Here is a 19836-nt window from a genome sequence, read left to right as displayed (position 1 = left end):
TAAAGCACCATCGAACACTCCGATGTACAAGCGCGGCGGAACAAAATCTGTCCAATTGCTTTCCAGATAAATTAAAATTTTTTTAAACAGTAACACAGAGAATGCCCAAATCATTGCAGCATCAGAAGATCCTTTCGTTCAGCGTTGTTTTGGAGATCGGGTGTAACTCGAAAATTATTTAATGATTTTTTCTTCACATTATTTGAAATAGGCCGGGTTAAAGATTATTAACTGTTGAGCCCACTGCTTGCAATTATCATTAGAGATTTAAAAGTGATTTCGATGACTTTTATTTTTCAGCTACAGCGTCACCTAGCGGATTATTTAAAGTTTATCTTTTTAAGTTGACATCTTTTTAAAACTTTATTCGAGGTTTCTTAAAAAAATTAAAACAGGATTGAGAAATTGAAATTGGCAGTTTACAGCGCATCAAAACCACGAGCAGGGCTAAAGAAACTTCGGTGGCTAGATGTAAGTAACGGATAGCAGGTGGAAAAGTTATAAACAATGTAAGCTAATCAGAAAGCACTGCAATGTAAACAGAAAAGCTGCACGCCTTTAGAAAAGCTCAAAGTACGACAACCGGTAGAGAGAATACATTTAACAGATATTTTAACATGAGCTGAGCATAACAGTAAATTTTTATAGTAAACAAACAAGCAAACGTTGTAAAAATACCATGATTCCTGAGATTATGAAATAACCAGTGAGAAGCATAGCAAAAACTGTTATACGCACTCCAATACCAGTGCACATAATGAGTAGTAAGCGGAGAGAGAGGGGGGGAGGGGGGTTCTGTCAGATGGTTATCTTGCAGCTGGCAGGTGGTTGGCGTTCGGCTGATGTGAGCAGACAAAGAAAGCTTTAGCGGAAAATTAATAACTTTTGCCGACCTGAGCATGGCTCCCTGCCCGGGTGCAATTTAATCGTGAGTGTTCTCTCGACGCGGTTAGTGCTGAAGTTAGCGGGTCATCAGCGGAGTGTTAAATAAATATAAAAATAATAGTTTAATAACTTTGAACGCTGAAATATCCTGTTACGTTGGAATGTAATTTTATGCAAATGCAAATTTATTTTAATTTTTTCAATTAATTTTTAGACCGCGTCATTTTATGCAATAAGTTAACGTGGTGTGGACTGAGTTTATAAAATCGAAGCGAGTGCATTAAACAACAGTTATAATTATGTAATTTGCATTTCCTCTATATATTGTATATTAAAAAGCAGTGTCAGCTGCCGAAACAGTTACTTTTATGCCATAAACTAAAGAATTTACTACTGCGAAAGCAAAGAAACAAGAAAGTAGCCAAAGCATGACAACTCGTGCGAAGTGAAAAATCTTTGTGCTGCACAAACATATGGCAAACTTTAAGAACAGCGAAAATATATAGCATACTTTACGGCGTACGGCACTGGAAACTGGATTGTAGTGCCGAACTAGCGTCTCGTACGCGGCGGGCAAGCTTATAGGCGCATATTTATAGGTGTGTGTATATATCTGTGAGTGTGTGTGTGTGTGTAGCCAACCGTTAACGCTGGCGTTTCTATGTGTGCGTGTAAACATTTCTTTTCATATTCATTTTTCATCGTGTCGTTGTTTTTGCACCCTTCGATAAAAAAAAAAACAGCTGCAAAGCGGAACAAACACACGCACTTAAGTACATATAGACAGACCTGTGATGCCTCCGACTCGGTGTGATCGATTTTTCGCTCTCTCGCGTTCGCACTTATTCACATCTTATTCACATTGTCCAAGTGTAGGTCCCAAACCACCGTCGCTTTTTCATTTTAACGCTTCCATATCCGTTCGCCCTTTCACCGCAGCCGGAACAAACGGCCGGAGCAGCCTCCTAGGCAACTGAAATTGCACTGTTCAGGATAAGCTCACTTGTTTGTGCCCCAGTCCGGTCCATACAACTACTAACTGACTGTTCAGAAATACTTGTAGAGTGAGGCGAAGAGCGCAGCAAAAGATAACAGACAATCTCTGAAGAAAAGAAAAAAACATAATAAAAATGAAAATAAAAAGCACAACAAGAGGTCAGCAGGCTTTGGCTGGATTTGTTTTGATTGTTTTCAGCAATATTGCGCCTTTTCTTTAAATTGAGACTGGGAGTATATGTGTGTTTGTGAACCAGTAGAATTTTTGTTTATTTTTGCACGTGAGTATATGCCATGTATTCGTTTTATTGTAATTTTTACAAAAAACTGCTTAATTGTCGTTGTTGCCTTATTATCGATAAATATTTTATTGTTGCTGTTTTGATAGCTCCTTATTAATGGGCAGGCACAAATACGTTAGACTTTGATCCAAATTTTATTTTGTATACGATGAATTGAACGGTATACAAGGTGCGTCCCAAAGTAAACAGGACTTTTTTAATCTAGCGCCCCCTGGGGCGCCATCTATATGTCGACTGCTGCGTTAGAATATGCTACCTTCATCGATTGTCCAGTGCGAATTTCATGACATTTCAAGCATTATGCAGACGTATAGACCATTCAAAATCTTTGTACCGACATACTGGCGGCCAACGAGCTAAAACACTCGTTCGACATGTTTTTGAACCGTGCAAAAAGCTGTATTGAAGCAGATGGTGACTATTTTGAATAAACTAAATTGATTTTGCTGAAAAAAAACCATTTTCTCTGTTTGTTTTAAGCCCTGTTTACTTTGGAAAGCACCTTGTAATAATAAAATTTTGTAAGAGATCTTAAATTAACACAATACATCCTACAAAAAGTGCGTCCACTCTATTAGATTGGGGTAGTCAACTAGACTCCATTGTCTTTTATACCTGTTCTTTTAAGACCAATAATGAGTCTGCAAGACTATGCCTCTAAGCTCCCTTTGTTTGTCAGTAGATGGCTCCAGCAGGTAGTGGTCATCGATTTTGATATACTCAAAGCGTGATAAACGTAACCTGAGCAAAAGAAACTTAATTTCAACATTAGTGACTTTGTTTATGTGTCATATAGTTTTGGAAGTGTCCGAGTTTTTGTGAAATAATCGCCTTTTGCGCGAGTGTTGATTTTCTTCCTTCAGTCAAAGAAATCGTCGGCTGAAGCACATTGGGAACCTCAAAAAGCTTACGCAGTTGCTGCCCCATGTAAAAAAATTTGCCGGGATTGGTTTCGAAGGCATGTGTTACAGAGCAGGCAAGAGGTCGCCACGTCTCTCGAGAGTCCGTTCGAATGATTTTGCGTTCTTGCTCGACTCGTCCGGACAAAGCTGACCCTTTTTCTAAAAGATTACAGTAAACAAGTCTGTTTGGATATGCTTGATCGTGCGAATTTAGATCCCACATAGATGGAAAGCATTATAACTGCCGAAGAGTCATGGATTTATGAGTTTGACATGCATTTTTCCTCCATTCCAATGATTGTTGGTCATTGGAATGGAGGAAAAAGCGATCCGAAGCCAAGAAAACCGCGACAAATTTCACAAAAATCAATGTCAATAAGGAGTTCTATTTGGCCGATGATAATACGAAAACCTGTGCTTGAGTATACCTGAGTAAAGTCAAAAGTTTGTACAATCATCCGAGACCTTTTCTGACACATTATATCTTACATAGTGATTTCCGACTTCCAACTGTCTTTAAATCGTTTAGGATGGTCAAAATGTATGATATTTTAGTAAAATTTATGGGACAAGCATTCTTAAAAATTAAGTGATTTAGCGCTTAATATGAAAAGCTTTTGCTTTAGACCGTGGTCCCGATTCTTTGCTTGGCGTTTTACACATCATTTCAATAAAATATATTTAGCCTATTCGATTGATTTTTTTATTTATATCAAATATATCTTATTTGAGGATTATTTTAATATAGTTTTCGCTGACGGGAAGTATAATATGTGATGAAAAGAGTCATCTACCAAGGAACAGTTTACAAAACGATTAAGCTTGCTTTATATCCACACCTGAAAGTATTTCCCAGGCTTTCATAATTTGCAAACTTATAACCTAATATCATTTAAAGTTGATAAGCCACTAATTAGTCATTAAGATGAAAATAAATCAAGCGATTTGCATGAGCAAGTAAATAGATAACATACATACATATATAGAACATATATAATACAAATGCCAATCTTGAGGTTTTCTAAAAATAAATAAATTAGCATTTTAACTGATAAGCGAGAAAAAATAAATGCAAACTTTATTGGAATTTTCTGATATTATTGTTTGAAATTCTAATTTGCATTCAGTGTCTCGGCAACGTGTTAAGCTTATTTATATTTCAAAGGAGTCTATGAGTACTGTAAACATACCCTATACATTGTGAGAAAAAAGTACTCGGAAACTGTAAATAAAACGCAATATTTATTATAGTTATTCATCAATATTTATTTTATCGCCTTCAAAGTAATCTCTACACTTATGCCAACGAATTTCCAGTCCTCAAAACTCTTTTCGTAAGCGCTTTTTAGGATGGCCTTCAGCTCCTTAAGCGAATTTTGTTTTATCTCTTGAATCGACTGAAAGCGGAGCCAAATCTGGTAAATATGGTGGGTGATTAATGGTATACCTTACGTTGTTGGCTTTTGAAAACAAATCAGCTTTATCGGGACGAGTCGAGCATGAACGCATTTCATACCCAAAATATTCACTTAAATCAATCGAACGGATTCAAGAGGGAGTTCGAGCCCTCTTGCCATCTCTCTAAGTACCATATCCTCATCGTAAGCCTTTCCAATATTCGCATGGATTCCGCACACAAAATTTGGTTAGAAATTCAAAATTTGAGACAATTTCTTTGTGCGATATTTTAATTCATTGTAAAAACCGCAACGCTCTACTGAGGTGTACCGACTTAAGCAGCTGTTGTAAAAAAATTGATTGACAGGTCGCGCTCATATTAGGTATAATAATTAACGACAGTCATACCAACTTAGAAAAATATCCCTTAATTTAATTACAATTTCCGGGTGCTTTTTAGTCACAATATATATTAGTGACTCGAAGGATTGTATAAGTGCCTCATTATCATGAAGGTACTCGAAACGTTGTATTCTTTGCGTTACACTGGGATATATTACAGTGGCTTTAAAATATCTTATATTCAAACAATAATATTGAAATAACGGTACATATTTTAGAGTGAAAATTTGTCACTTTTTCTGACGAACAGCCACCAGGCAAGAAGACCTCGTCTCTTTCGCAAAATCATGTCTTGGAGTTGTAATAAATGTCATGCTGGAAATGTTTCGATAAGTTGTCAAACATAGTGATATTTATCAGTCAGTTATGAGATTGAAAAATGTCTCATAAAATTGTGCCACCTTCAAGAGGACATTTCGTTTTGTATGATAATTTTGACGTCCAATCACACATTTCTCAAAAGCTAGATATATTTTTTTCAATGATATGTATAAAAAAGTATGTAAATAATTAAGTCGATATTAAATAAAAGTTAAATCTATGGTAAATAATAATGTCTGAGCACTGCCAATAGTAGCAACAAATAACAATGCAAAGGCTTTACGCTTTAACAGAGATTTTATAACATTTACTGAGCATTCGTAACAGCTCTCGCTTATTAGAAATCTCCTGGACTTTCTGACTTTTATTTCCAACAAACTTACACACAAGTAAAGTTATTTCAAATACACATAGTGACTGGCGGTATTTCGGAGCTCCACTCGCCACACACAACGATAAGCGGTGAGAGGCCACCCAACTTTGTTTGGTTTTTGTTGTGAGTATCGTGATATAGGCAATTTCATATACGCTTCGTGAGCATAGGCAGCATGTAGAACACTTTAAAAATGTTACTCAAAAGGATGTTCGGCTCAGTCAAGTTTGAGACGTTGTCGTGTTGAGACCAAAAGCGGATAAATACGCTGCGATAAACACTAGCCGTGAACGCGTTGGTTAAAGTAGTTAACATAAATACATATGTATAACGATGTGTTTGTAAAAGAGCTATAGTGTATGTAAGAATCTATGTACATATACCGCATATGAGAGAAAGCAACAAACATTTAATAGTGAGAGATTTAAATGTACTGCACAGCTTACAGTATATGGTGCTACAGTTGTGGTTTAAAATATTTAGGAAAGTACTGATAATTTTGCGGAATAATTGAATTGAGTATTGCAAAAGTTATAAAAAATAACTAATAATAAAAAAAATATACTAGTTTTTGTCAACAAAAAAATAAAATGTTTGTGGATGTTTTTTAGTATCAGAATTTTATGATACTCATTAAGGACTCCAAATAAAATTACTGATGATTCAAAATGAAAATTTATTGCCAAATTTGAATTCGCCTTTAAAATACTGGAGTGCGAAATGATTTATTATAGATTTGAGGGTAAGACATGCAGAACAGCCCCTAATTGAAAATATTTTCTATTTGGTAGTGCAATTGTGTCGAGTTTGAAAACAGTGAAAAAAGGTATAAATACATAAAACAAAAATATTTTATTTACAAAACAAAAACAACAAAATTGTGTTATTTCCTCCAGTGTTTGTAACAAATAAAGGCAGCTGTTAAAATTTTGTGCGAAAATTATAAATAGGACTTTTAATTGGTGAGTACATTTCCCAACTAAATTCTACTCTTTTTTAAAAATTGTTTAACATAAAATATATTTGTTTATATATTTATATATTAAATTTTTTATCCAAACAAATTTCTTTATAAGTACTGCTCCATGAATTCTTTTTGCTATGAAAATCTAACCTAATATTTCCTTCAAAATTTGAATGTTTTCTCAATGATTGCTAAGTTTTCAGGTGCCTAAAACTTCGTGAGTTTAATAGACGATTTTCCTACAATGGCATTCTGTTTCCTGCCTGGCATTTACCTTAATTTTACCTCATACTTAGATTTTCTGCCGAAAATTCGTCGTGCGATTTTTGATGGGCAACGTGATCCGTGAAAGTTGTTTTTTGCTTGATTTTTTGGCACGCGTCCCCAAACCACAGCATGACACTCATCCCCGCCACATTTTGCATAATTCCCATCACAGCTTGCCAGCTCGTCAACATTTCACTCATACCACTTTGTCCCGTCATCTCGTTGTTTGACAGCTGAGCTAGCCTACTTTTGTGTTTACCTCTTCATGTGAAGTGATACATTGTGTAAGGACTTTGTGTGTTAGTAGGATGCCGTGTACATTCTCCGTCCAAGCGTACGTTTCTATTTACTTATAAGTTTAGCATTTTACTATGCTATTCCCTTTGCTCACCTATTTCATTTCACTACGCTGTGTCGCACATTTATCTTTTTACTTATGCAGCGATACCTATGTGCACCATATATGGACATATTTGTATGAAAACGTATACCTTATAAGCTTAAAATGGCATGAGAAATGCGCTCCTTGTGTTGTTCTGCCGGCTGTCATAGGTGACTGCGATGAGTGCGTGTCTACCTTTTCGGCAATTGTACTTACGGAAAAAATTAAAAAAAAAAAGAAATTAAATCTGTGAAAAATATATTTTTTTTCTATAGATTTAATTACTATCTTAAGCATTAAGAAAGAAAAAATTTCTTCGGAGTTTGCATCGTTGCCATGGACCGTAGCAGATTTGATTAAGATATCGCTTCAAAAGAAAAAGCTTTCCATATACCCTATAATCAGTTTATTCCATTGTATAATGTCCTATGCCCTATGTATAGTGGTTCGATATCGGTATTTTCAATAAATGCGCAGCTTCTTGATAGAAAAGGACTTGTGCAACAATTCAGATCGAAATTTCTAAAAATGAGACACCCGTTCGTATATAGGCAGACGTTCGCGGTTAATTCGACTTAGCTCACCACGTTGATCATTTACATATATACATATCGTCATCTAAAATGCAAAACAGCGTATCATCAAAAACCAACTGAAAACCGTGGTCAGATTTATTAACCAATATATGTATAACCATTTTATAACCAAAACCAAATTTTGTTTCAATATGAATGGTTTCTATAATATCGTTTTTCCTTCGCTAATAAACTGATCTTATGTTATTTTGCATTTTAGGTGACAATAAGTATTTTATAGGGTCCCTGACTTTGCTTTTAGGTGATACATACATACATATATCGTGCTAACTTAATATACCTTTTTCAGGGTATAAAATTGCGATATAACGATCTTTGTCTGTATTTGAAATATCTTTCAGATATCGGAGTGAAGGCTTGTGATCGATTTAGGTGCATCCTCCGTCTCAGGAATCAGATGGAGTTGAACCTAACCTAACCTATCTAACTAAATACTCACATTAAATAATCTAACTAAATAACAATATTTCCCATCTGAAATTTCTTCTGTATTATACCCTTACAAGTTTGCATTTTTTGGATCTATATTTTCCTATACGCTACATTCAAAATTGTTGTTGTGTTATTTCTCTTTCTCTCTCTCTCTCTCCCTGTCTCTATCCTCCAAATTCTTGTTTTTTTTAAATATTTTTTCCTAGTAGTTTCGTTTCTTTTCCTACTAGAAATACTCTGCCGTTGCAGAACTACATTTTTTGGATAGATTTTTAATTTAATTAAAATTTGTTGAGTGGTGATTCGAACATTTTATTGGTATTAAATAAGACTGACATCATCCGATAGGTAGAGAGAGAGTAAGTGTTGAATTTAACTGTTAAGCTTATTCGTTTCTTTCTCCTTTACAATTTTTTTGTAAAATGAGTAAAGGTTAATCTGTGCAATCAGAAAAGTGACGAATCGCAGATGTCGACTATTGTATTTAGAATATGAGGCAATAAATAAGGATAGCTTGGTGTTTTTGCCATACTCAGTCTCAACCAAAAGTATCTTATAGCGCATTATACAACTGTTAATCTGTTAAATACCTAAGGGTAAAAAACATAAACGCTTAAAGAAAGTATATGGATAAACTCTTTATTAGCTGAAAATTTCTAAATTATCGAAAACAGTCGAATATATTATGGTTTAATTTTCATACGAGTTATCGGCTTAGGTTAAGAGATTGGCGATACGGGCATTTGAAGCAGTTTACAGCTATTATTCACAGTTTTATAATGTATTTCGAAAATTAAAATAAACAGTTACTCAAACACTCTAATTCCAACATGACTTTGCATAAGTAAACTGACACAAATCCATACAGCAACACACATCTACATTTACTATATATCAGTATGTATTTATGCATACACGCAGGTATTTTAGTCCATTATAAAAGTAGTGTAATTCTAGCGTCTGACAAGCGGTGCTTATGTGGACATGATTTATTGTTTAGAAATTTAACAACAATTTAGTCTAGTTTAACGGTTCATTGAAAGGAATACATTAAGCGAGTGCAAATCGTAAACAATAACTTGTCTACACATACATAAATAAATAGTGATATGATAGGTGAGTGTTGGCAAATGCCACTATAAAAAATAAATAAAAATGAAATGGAGAAGTGTATTACCGACAAAGTAAAATAAATAAAAAAATATTAGATTTCTGAAAAAAATCGTTTCTTTATGCAACCATCAAATGAGAAAACATAAAAAATTAATGAGAGCAGCGACGTACGCGAGAAAAATCGTGTGTTGGAGAGCGGAAATAGACTTTTTATACCTAGTGCACATTTGTTGAAGCTGTATATTCATCTAAAAAAATTGTTTGGTGCTGTTTTTTGAAAGTGTAATAATGTCACATGGAGCTACTATCAGGTACAAACACCAAGATTTGTCGGTCCATAATTCTTGCTTCGAAAGGTATTCGTAGTGCACCACGCCTCGATAGTCAAAGATAACTGTCAACATAACCTTGATTTTTTACCCGGTTTGACATGTTTTTGTCGACCTTGACTCACTTTTGCCACGATATTCGACTGATTGATCGTGTGTTTCAGAGTTGTAAGCATAGATACATGACTCATTGCTAGTAATAATAGTATGTTTCATATTATCTTGGTAGTGGAAAATCATTGTTTCGCAGATGTTAATGCGACACTAATTTTCGAAAAAAATTGAGTGATTTTGTAACGTACTTTCACTTTTCTTATTCCCAAAGATTTAAAAAAATGGTTTTCACTAATCCTTCCGATATTTCAACGATGACAGTAAGATCTCCGACTGTTAATCGTCGATTCTGAAACACAAATTTCTTTATTTTCTTGACGTGTTTATCATCAGTTGATCTCAAGACTGTATCTCCGAAATTATTACTCGGATTGAAAATTGTTCTTTGATAAAATGGAAATCAGCTGATGCATTATAATCGTTAGAATAAATGCACATCGAAGAGTACAAGCAAGTATAACAGCTGATCGTTAATCGAGTAGCCAGCAGTGCGAAAGGCAAGGATTGCTTTCTTAATTATAATCTTAATATATTAAAATAATTTGGCTGTGCGAAAAGACTATAAGATCGCGACACGTCTAAGTCCAAACAAACTGTCAGATACTCGTGATAATTATAAACAAAACTTGCACTCAAATAATGCGTTTTATTGTCAAATGCACTGCAAGAAGGTATGATAGCTATTTGTAGATCCCTTATTGTTTGTCAATACTTTGTTCGGTTGTCAATACTGTCCACTGCTAAAATAAATAGAGTCTTTTTTCTTCAGTTTTTTGAATACTTGACTGGAAATATCTCTAACGACACACTGAAATCGGATGCCGGGTATAAAAGCGATAAAGAGCGTGATAGTAAGTACACAAGCAAACATAATCTTAGCCCTCGCTTAACCAAAAATAAACTACTAACAAATGAGCCTATAAATGACTTGTTTTAGTTACGTTATTTTATAGCAGAAGGCATAAAATAGTTCAGACTATGGTACCCCACTGGAAGTGACCACACAATAAGCCTTATCGCTGAGGGTGTTAATTGTTTGACAGGCATACATCAGCTTGTATGTAACGTTATATGCGTGTGTGTCAATTGTGCGCTCCAAACATAAATCTCAATAAGCTCCGCGGCATAACGGATTAGACAATATTTTTTTGTACTCAACACAAAATAAAAAGTGATTACAGTGCGCAGGGTGGGAAAGATTAGTGGAATGAATTTAGCATACGTGTCAAAACGTTGAAGAGCCTAACTCGATTTTGGAACATTTGAAAGTCAAAGCCTAAAGTATTGGTTTTGTTGCTAAAATCGTCTTTTCCACTTGCAATCTTTATATACCCTTGGCTGGTGGGTTAATACTTTGCGATAGTAAAATAATCTGGGCCAGTATGTTTGATTTGGCACCTGGTTTATGGCAATAACTTTATAGTGTAATAATTCGACTTTGGCACTTTTATCACTGTGACTATCTGCAATTTATGAATGTGCTGTCGACATGAATATGAGCAGCAGTAACGGAAAATGTGGCACACAACTCTCGCTTACTCAAATTTCCATGGTTATTAATTTTTACTTTCCATTCCGTAATACAACGATTTTTATGGATTCATGGAAGAAAATGTGTTTGAAACTCATTTTAAATCTTTGAATGATTGAAAGTTTTAATTTTCCACTAAATAATAGAGAAATAATTGAAAAATATATTGTCAATATAACAATTATATGCATTTATATATTTATAAAGATGTATGTATGTAAGAAAAAAAATTTTACGCTCATACAAACACACACATTTTTAATTGAAAATGCCGTTCCGCAAAAAAAAAAAAAAATAATAATAATAATCAAAGAGAAAGGAAGTGGCATTTAAGCAACAGCACAGGAAAATCAGAAGTAAAAGCTAGAAATGATTTAATGCTGTGTTTTAAAGCTGTCTCTTATACACATCTAATTTTAATTTTCCACTAAATAATAGAGAAATAATTGAAAAATATATTGTCAATATAACAATTATATGCATTTATATATTTATAAAGATGTATGTATGTAAGAAAAAAAATTTTACGCTCATACAAACACACACATTTTTAATTGAAAATGCCGTTCCGCAAAAAAAAAAAAAAATAATAATAATAATCAAAGAGAAAGGAAGTGGCATTTAAGCAACAGCACAGGAAAATCAGAAGTAAAAGCTAGAAATGATTTAATGCTGTGTTTTAAAGCGTCTTGCCGCAAATTTATTGCTTACAGCATTTAAATTCTTTTCTCTCCGCAAATGTACGCTGATGGTCAAAACTCAAGTTCATACATGAAAGCACTCACACTCTCGTGTGAGAATGTGTGACCAGCCGTTTGCAGGTGTGTCGGTATTTGCACATTTGTAGATTAGAATTTTTTTTTACTTTTTAGTCATGAAGCAATTAAACGCTTGAACAAGCACACATTCCCGTTGGAGATTAACAAATTGCAGAATTTAAGATTATTTAGTCAAATTACTGAATTTTTTAATACATATGTATTAGTAACATATGAAATATGATTTACGTGCAGAAGAACAATTAAGCTTCAAAATTGTGACAGTTGGGACGTTAGAAGAATATTTATACATACAAACGCAGATACGAGTAAACTTGGTCTTTTATTTGAAATCTTTTTAAATGTTTTCTAATCAGATTTTAAATTAAAAAAAAAAATATATATATATATATATATTAAGTATATATATATTAAGTATATATATTAAGTGATTCAAAAATAAGTTGGCACCAATAATTAATCAATGTTCTTAGTGTTATCGGTTTAAGAGGCACACTACACAGTATGATCGCCTTTCAAAATTCTGTGGAATTTCGCAAAAAAAATTCGAAGATTTTCGGCTCGATGAAATTACACGTATCACACAATCGCAAAACTGAAAACTCATTGTACGGAGGAATATAGTATGTATGGACAAAATAGGCCGAAACCAATGGAAGCGATTAGACGATTCGTTTTCGACTTACTACTGTTGGCAAAAAACAGTAATAGTCATTAGAGTTTAGTTTACGCTTGTCTTCCTCAAGTACGTAAAGTGCTTCGGCGATTTTTACGTTGAGTGAAATTATTCCACAAAGTTCCATCAAAATTTGTGTGAGGAATCAAATTTCTGGTGCCGAAAGTTCGGAATGTTAGAAAAGGCACTCGGTGATAATTGTTTGTCGAAAGGAAGTTTTTTTGATTAGTAAAAATTATTGAAATAGGGTTCAGAGATCATATTGGGATAGTTGAGATATCGGAGGGATCAGCGAAATCAATTATTTTACGATTTATTTCAAAATCACAAAATTTGTCCGAAAAATAGTGGCATACTTTTCGACTACCTGGGTGTTATTATTACTAGCGATAAGTCTTGAATCTATACTTACGATCTGGAAACAGACGATCAATTGGGCGAAAATCTAGATTATGCTGACAGTTTCCTTTGATTATCGAAGTGTGGTGTAATTGATTCCCTCAGTTTTTGAGATATCTATCTAATATTTTACACACGTCCGTTCCTCCCAACGAAGCTGCTAATTTGTCTGAACCGCCGATATCGAACCACTACATATGTACACTACACGTATACATACAGTACTATACAGACAGATCGACCGAAATCCAGACCTTGTATCGAAAATTTTTTTATTTGACATTTTCAGATATTTTCAGTTTTGAAATTTGACATGGATTATTGTTCAACCTAGCGCTACACTCACTATATTATATGTATAACTGCCATACAAATTGATCTATCAGATTGAAGATAAAGAACTTTTTATACCCTTTTCTGATTTAAGAAATGTACCAGTGAAATGTATTATAGCTCCGGTGCACACGACTTTTATTTTATTCACATTTTATTATAGCTTTTTGAGCTTTCTCAGACGTAAAATTTATTTGTTTTATTTCATTGGTTCTCGGACGTCTGATTACATTAATTACGCACAAGTCACTTACAGGCAAAAAATTATGAAAGAAGAGGTTAAAAAAACAGAAGAATAATCGTTTTGGTAGCTTATTATAGAATTTTAGTGGAAAGGTGTGCTAAGTCGATTATCCTCTATTAAAAACTAGTACGGTATATATTTCAAAAAAGATTGCACCATTACATTTTGGATTTTCGGCATGGTAAGTATATTTATATTAGAACATATTAACTGTTCCTTGGTAGATGACTGTTTTGATCACTTTACAAAAGTTTTTGTTTAGTTTCTGAATACCAAAAAATGAAGATAAAAAGTAAAAAACAGTCTTAAAAGAATAATATAATAATATTTTTCTCTTTTTTTTAAATATTTAATTTAAAACTATAATTAATATCTCACGGTTGTCCAAATACGCCAACCCTTAATTAAGTATTATACAAAAATTATTCAAATCATCTTTATTACCGTTTAATTAAAAAAAAAAAAAAGAACATTTTCTCCCGAATTCAATATAAACTTTTTGTACTTTGTTCCATTGTGCACGGACTGTATTAATTTCATTCACGCTCTCAATTACAATCATATGAGTGTTTAAAATTTGAAATTGACATACGCACCATGAATATGTTCTTTCCAATGTTTAGAATTATGTATTATATATTAATATATACATAGGTATATTTTCCCGAATCTTCACTTAGTTAGTCAAACAAATTATTTACATTTAAATGTGTGCATAGTTTCATTTACCGATTCGCTATATAGAACTATGTACATATGCATGTATGTTGGACGATTGTGGTCCCTCAATTTAAATTTGAAGTTTTTGTTGTGACAGTTTAAAGTGCTCCGAGAATGCACTTAAGTCTCAAAAGTTACTTATAAATTTAAATACTATATACATATATATATGTATGTACATATATTAATATAGAGAATTGTGTTTTGAAAGAATGTGATAATAGTTAGAGTTGAATCTGATTAGAAAAGGCGAGTAAGTGCTTGATTAATTTCGTTTAGCATATAAAACGTAAAATAATGGTGATTATATGAAGCAAACGAGCATAAGTATAGTATTGATATATGTATGAACAACACAGTAGTGCATATATTATTTATGATCACTTTATGATAAAGTTTTGTTTCTTTAAATTGTATTCAAAGTAAAAGAAAACAAAATTCATAATTTTTTATATGGAAACAATTAATATTATATATATCAAAAGAAATGTTTTTTTTTGTAATTACTTAAGTATAAGTATTAAAGAACTTACCTGTGGAGTACTGAAATTTTTTGAATGAATTCAGCCACGAATTTAGGCCCATAGCGATAATTCAAAACGAAGAGGAGCGTTAAAAGTGAGATGGATGATATTTATAATCACTAATTAAGGAAGCACTAGATTATATCAATATCAACAGTATATTCATGTAAATAAGAAAAAAAAGAAAAGAAAAGAAAAAGCAGCAAGGAAGTGCTAAGTTCGGGTGCAACCGAATATTTAATGCTCTTTATACTCTTGCAATATAAAGGAATCAAAGTCAGGGAAATACTTTAAGTACTTTTGCAAGCAATTTTTATTAACATACTTATACTATATATAATATAACTCATACGCTGATCGACAAATTCGGCAAGCTATATGCTATAGTAATCTGATCTTGATTAGGATCGTTCAGTTTGTATGGATATCTTAAAAACTGAGAGACTAGTTCGTGTATATACAGACAGACGGACGGACAGAGAGACAAACGGATATGGCTAATTCGACTGAGCTCAACATACTGATCATTTAAATATACACTTTATAGGGTCTCCGACGCTTCCTTCTGGGTGTTATAAACTTCGTGGCAAACTTAATATACGCTATTCAGGGTATAAAAACGAAAATTGGTATACGTAGTATATTTAGTAGTATGGATAGGACTTTATCTATTAAATATTATTATGCCGGATATTAAAAAAATTGTTCCCTAGGTTTCAAGGTACCAACATCGCACAATCAGCAATCAAAGCAAAGTCAGACGGATGTTCAAACAACCCGATATTAGTTATATGGGTACTAGGTCAGGCTTTCGCCCAATTATATTTTATATATAAAACATGTTCTGTAATTTTCATTGATATAACTCGAATATTGGCCGATGCATCCAACATAAACTCGAAAATCTTTATATTAGGTATATGGGGGCTCAGGGAAGTATTCACCCGATTTAATCCATTTTTTATGCACAAAATTACCATTGTGAGGGAAGGATTTTCTCTGAATTTCAATTGAATATCTCACACATTGACCGATATTTTCAGTCCAAAGTCAACTATAAGTACTGGGGACTTGGACAGTTTTTAGTCATAAGATGACATACTTTAAAGGAATCTTATCCCGTCATTTTAATTACTTATGTGCTTGATAGTGAAATAATCATGTGAAATTTAAAATTGTGCTATATAGTGAAGTAGGCGCGATTGATGTCCGATTTCGTCCAGTTATGAGTTTTTGACACAATTTGATGGAAACCTACCATCTTTTATCCCAAAAATTCTGTATTTTTTGTTTACATATATTTTTTTTTGCCTTATTTAAAAAAATCTGAAATTTTCAAATAGGTAGTTTTGCCGGAAATTGAGATGAACTATTCTTAAGGGGTCAGTAGGGTAATCTTTTTCCAATTCTGTTCTTTTTTTTTTGCAATTTCTGTTCCCTTATATGCTTAAAATGAACGTAGAAACCTACTTTACCATTGAAAGGTTTCGAAAAAGGACCAAACATAACAATACGGCTCGACGTTCGTAGCGCTCGGAGTGCGCACCTCAAACTTTAAACGCGTTTTTCTGAAAACATCCTTTTTTAAACTGATTCCGGTCTGGCTATCATCCCTACTAAATGCATATTTTTTTATAATTTATTGATAATGTTATGACAAAATTTATGTAAAAATTAAAAAAAAAAAACAACGCTAAATACTTTTTTATTTATCAAAATTTTGTCATGATTCTAGTAAGGATGATAACCATTCAGGTGCTTTTTAAGATTAAATTGGGTGTTTGTGTATCAGATGCCCCAAAAATGAGAAATCGTGTCCGCCAGTGAAAAAACGCATCTCATTCACCCAGCCATTTCTCCGACAGATGTCATCAAAATATTCCAAAAAAATTTGTTTATACACTCCACGATATACCTCACGATATGTGAAAAAAGTTCTATTGTAAAATGAGATTTTCTATGAAAAAAATGTAAAAAAACAGGGCAGATCACCATACTGACCCCTTAACCTTTAAAAATTCAATCACTCCCTCTTCCCGACTTCAAATCGCCTATTTATTACTTTTGCTTTAAAGATTATTAATTGACCTTTCGTTTGCGTTGAATTTCAATCTGCTATGAATTTCTTTCCTTTTTTATAATTTTAAAAGTCTAGGCAATTTATGAATTGCATATTCAATCTGTAAGTTTGAAGTTCATAGTTGTTGTGATGATGTTAATGCGGTTTTGAGKACTAAAAATTTCAACAGATAGATTTGATGATTTCTAAATCCGCTGTCACGACTATCGGACCTATGTAACCGAAACGGATCTGGACTTGCATCCAGCCAAGGACTGTCAACTCGGTAGATTTCTACCGCTACAACAACAAAACAACATGATTTTTAAAATTATTACTTCGGAAATCAACGGTAACATAAATTTCTTCAAGCATTGATCTTATAACTGCTGAGCACGAAAATCTCAATACTATCTTATATTTGTGACACTATAGAAGATTTCTGTGCCGATTTAATTGAATAAAGGTTTCATTGTTATTTCGCTGAAGTTCAAAAAGATGTCAGCTTCATTTTTAGGCTTCCCAGCTATTATTACAACCATTTCGGGAGCCTTTATGAAGTTATTTTTGACAAGTGCACTCGTCTCGAGTCCAATCACAGCGCGAGAATGTCAAAAGCGCTTTATATTTTTTTTATACTTCTTTATACTTCTCAAAGCAGCATACAACAATGAAGTGGAAATTAGTGGACTTGACTGAAATTGAAACTTTCAATTGTCGTCATATTGTACGTACACACAGAGAGCGAGAAGTGCACATAAATACCCACATTGATGGAAATTTTGCATTGACGCAGACGGTCTGTAACTCTCGATACAATATGCACACAGATACGTGTATGTATGTGTATGTGTGGACGTTGATTTAATGCAATTCACTCATTGCCATTGTAGAAGTTGGACAAAAGTAATGCGCCAACGGTAGTAAAGTGACAGGAACACTCAACCACACACATGCACACAGACACACACATACACTCACTCCACAAACGACAAATTATCGAATAAGCACCGTAAATGAACTTTAGACTAAAGTTTTTGGAAGGCAAGCAGCGCACAAACGCATGACATGTGGAAATAGCATAAAAATAACGGAGCTAGCACGTCTGTGACGGCAGCAGTTACTGAATGCAACAATGCTGATGACAATTTGCCAACGCAATGCAGCTGACAACAAAAGCTGTGCTGGAGCATCAACGGTCCGACTGCTGACGACCATGACATCTGTGCCCCGCCATGCTCATGCGTTTCTTCTTGTTGTAGTTTGATTCGTGTTTTTGTTGGCCTGTCTGCTGCAGTGTGTGATGCGCTGGTGACGTCGGTGCTAAAGCTCGTGATGACCGCTGTTGTGACTGTCATTGTTGGCAGTCTGCTCATGTCACTTCTGTCTACTACTACAACACATACAGACACACATAGAGAGGCATGCAAGTGCATGTGAATTGCATTTTCTGTTTAATTTGATCGCCTTGTTGCACCATGGCGTATACGTGTTAATTGAGTTGAATGCGATTATTGCTTTGGCAGACCGAAAGTTCTGGGAAAGTGTCGTGCACCGGCTGTGTACCGCGCGATTTTAGCGAGATTTTATGCAAATTGCCATACAAATGTTTGTACGTATGTGTGTGTGTGCGAATGCCTGCCGCCGATTGACATATATTCACGCGTGATTGCGAGCAAGTTGAAAGTGTGCGCGCGTCCAACTGTAAAAATCATTTTGCACCCTCACAGCACACTGTTTCCGTTGCTCTCACACACGCACACACTCACACACAAATCAAGTCCACATATGTAAATTTTATATCACACTTAAATTTGTGTGATTTCATATTTTTTCACATCTATTGTGCATGTGGCGGAGGCGTCTGCTGCTTGTCGCCGACACAATGCGGAAGTAGCGAAAAAAGTAACGGCAAATAAAATTCATATGGCATCATAGCAACGCTTGCTAAATGACAGTAAAATAAATGAATGCATTTGCTGTGCTCACATTTGATCAGCATCGATAAAAGTCATAAAAGTAATCTGCATGTTTCACGCCTCGCTGCATATTGAATTCGTAATTAAATTATCATTGAATAAGTGGATTTTCGAGTGCATAGATAATACCGCTACATATACATATTCATATCGCACGAGTCAATGGCTAATAGATTTGGTAAATTTTTGAGTGCCTACTGTAAGGTTAAGGGGATGCGTCTTTACAAGTAAACTAAAATATACGGATATCAAATTTTTTGAATATTCCAACACTTTCAAAATTTTTTTTTTTAAATCTCTTTAATCATGAAAGTAGAGAAATTAACTTCGAAATGTGTAAGGCGATTTTTCGATTTGTTCTGGGTTGGTAATTGAGATTTGACTAATATGCATGTTAAAAAGTCAATAAAGGACTATTGGTTAATACTTTTAGGATTACGAAAATTATCTCATACGTGCGACTCTTAAGTCATATTATACTAAAAGAGCACATGTGAAATTGAAAAAAAATAATAATACAAATATAAAGTATTCATTACAAAAACTTAATTCTGTGTGTTCAGTTTGTATGACAGCTATATGCTATAGTTAACCAATCTTTACAATTTTTTCAGATATTCTATTATTGTTTTAGAAAATAACCCTTGTCAAATTTCTAGAAGATATCTAATCAAATGAAAAAGTTTTCCATTGAAACCTTGATTCTGATTGTTCAGTTTGCATGGCAGCTATATGCTATAATTATCCGAGCTATACAATTTATTCGAAAATTATATATTTTCTTTGGGTAATAACCTATGCAAAATTTCTTAAAGA

At 33.7% G+C, this 19836-nt stretch overlaps 1 protein-coding gene across 1 annotated transcript in view; it reads left to right on the top strand.

The window, feature by feature from the left end:
* The first annotated feature begins 5818 nt into the window (after window positions 1-5818).
* Window positions 5819-19836, top strand: part of LOC108967616 (acetylcholinesterase) — a 157334-nt gene continuing 143316 nt past the window's right edge. The window contains exon 1 of the mRNA XM_018931157.1: window positions 5819-6541. The gene's annotated coding sequence lies outside the window, so the exon portion shown is untranslated. The remainder of the gene's footprint in view (window positions 6542-19836) is intronic.

This window comes from Bactrocera latifrons, unplaced genomic scaffold (genome assembly GCF_001853355.1).
Source record: "Bactrocera latifrons isolate USDA-ARS-PBARC rearing strain unplaced genomic scaffold, ASM185335v1 scaffold_192, whole genome shotgun sequence".
Lineage (NCBI taxonomy): Eukaryota > Metazoa > Arthropoda > Insecta > Diptera > Tephritidae > Bactrocera > Bactrocera latifrons.
This window is presented reverse-complemented; position numbering and strand designations above follow the sequence as displayed.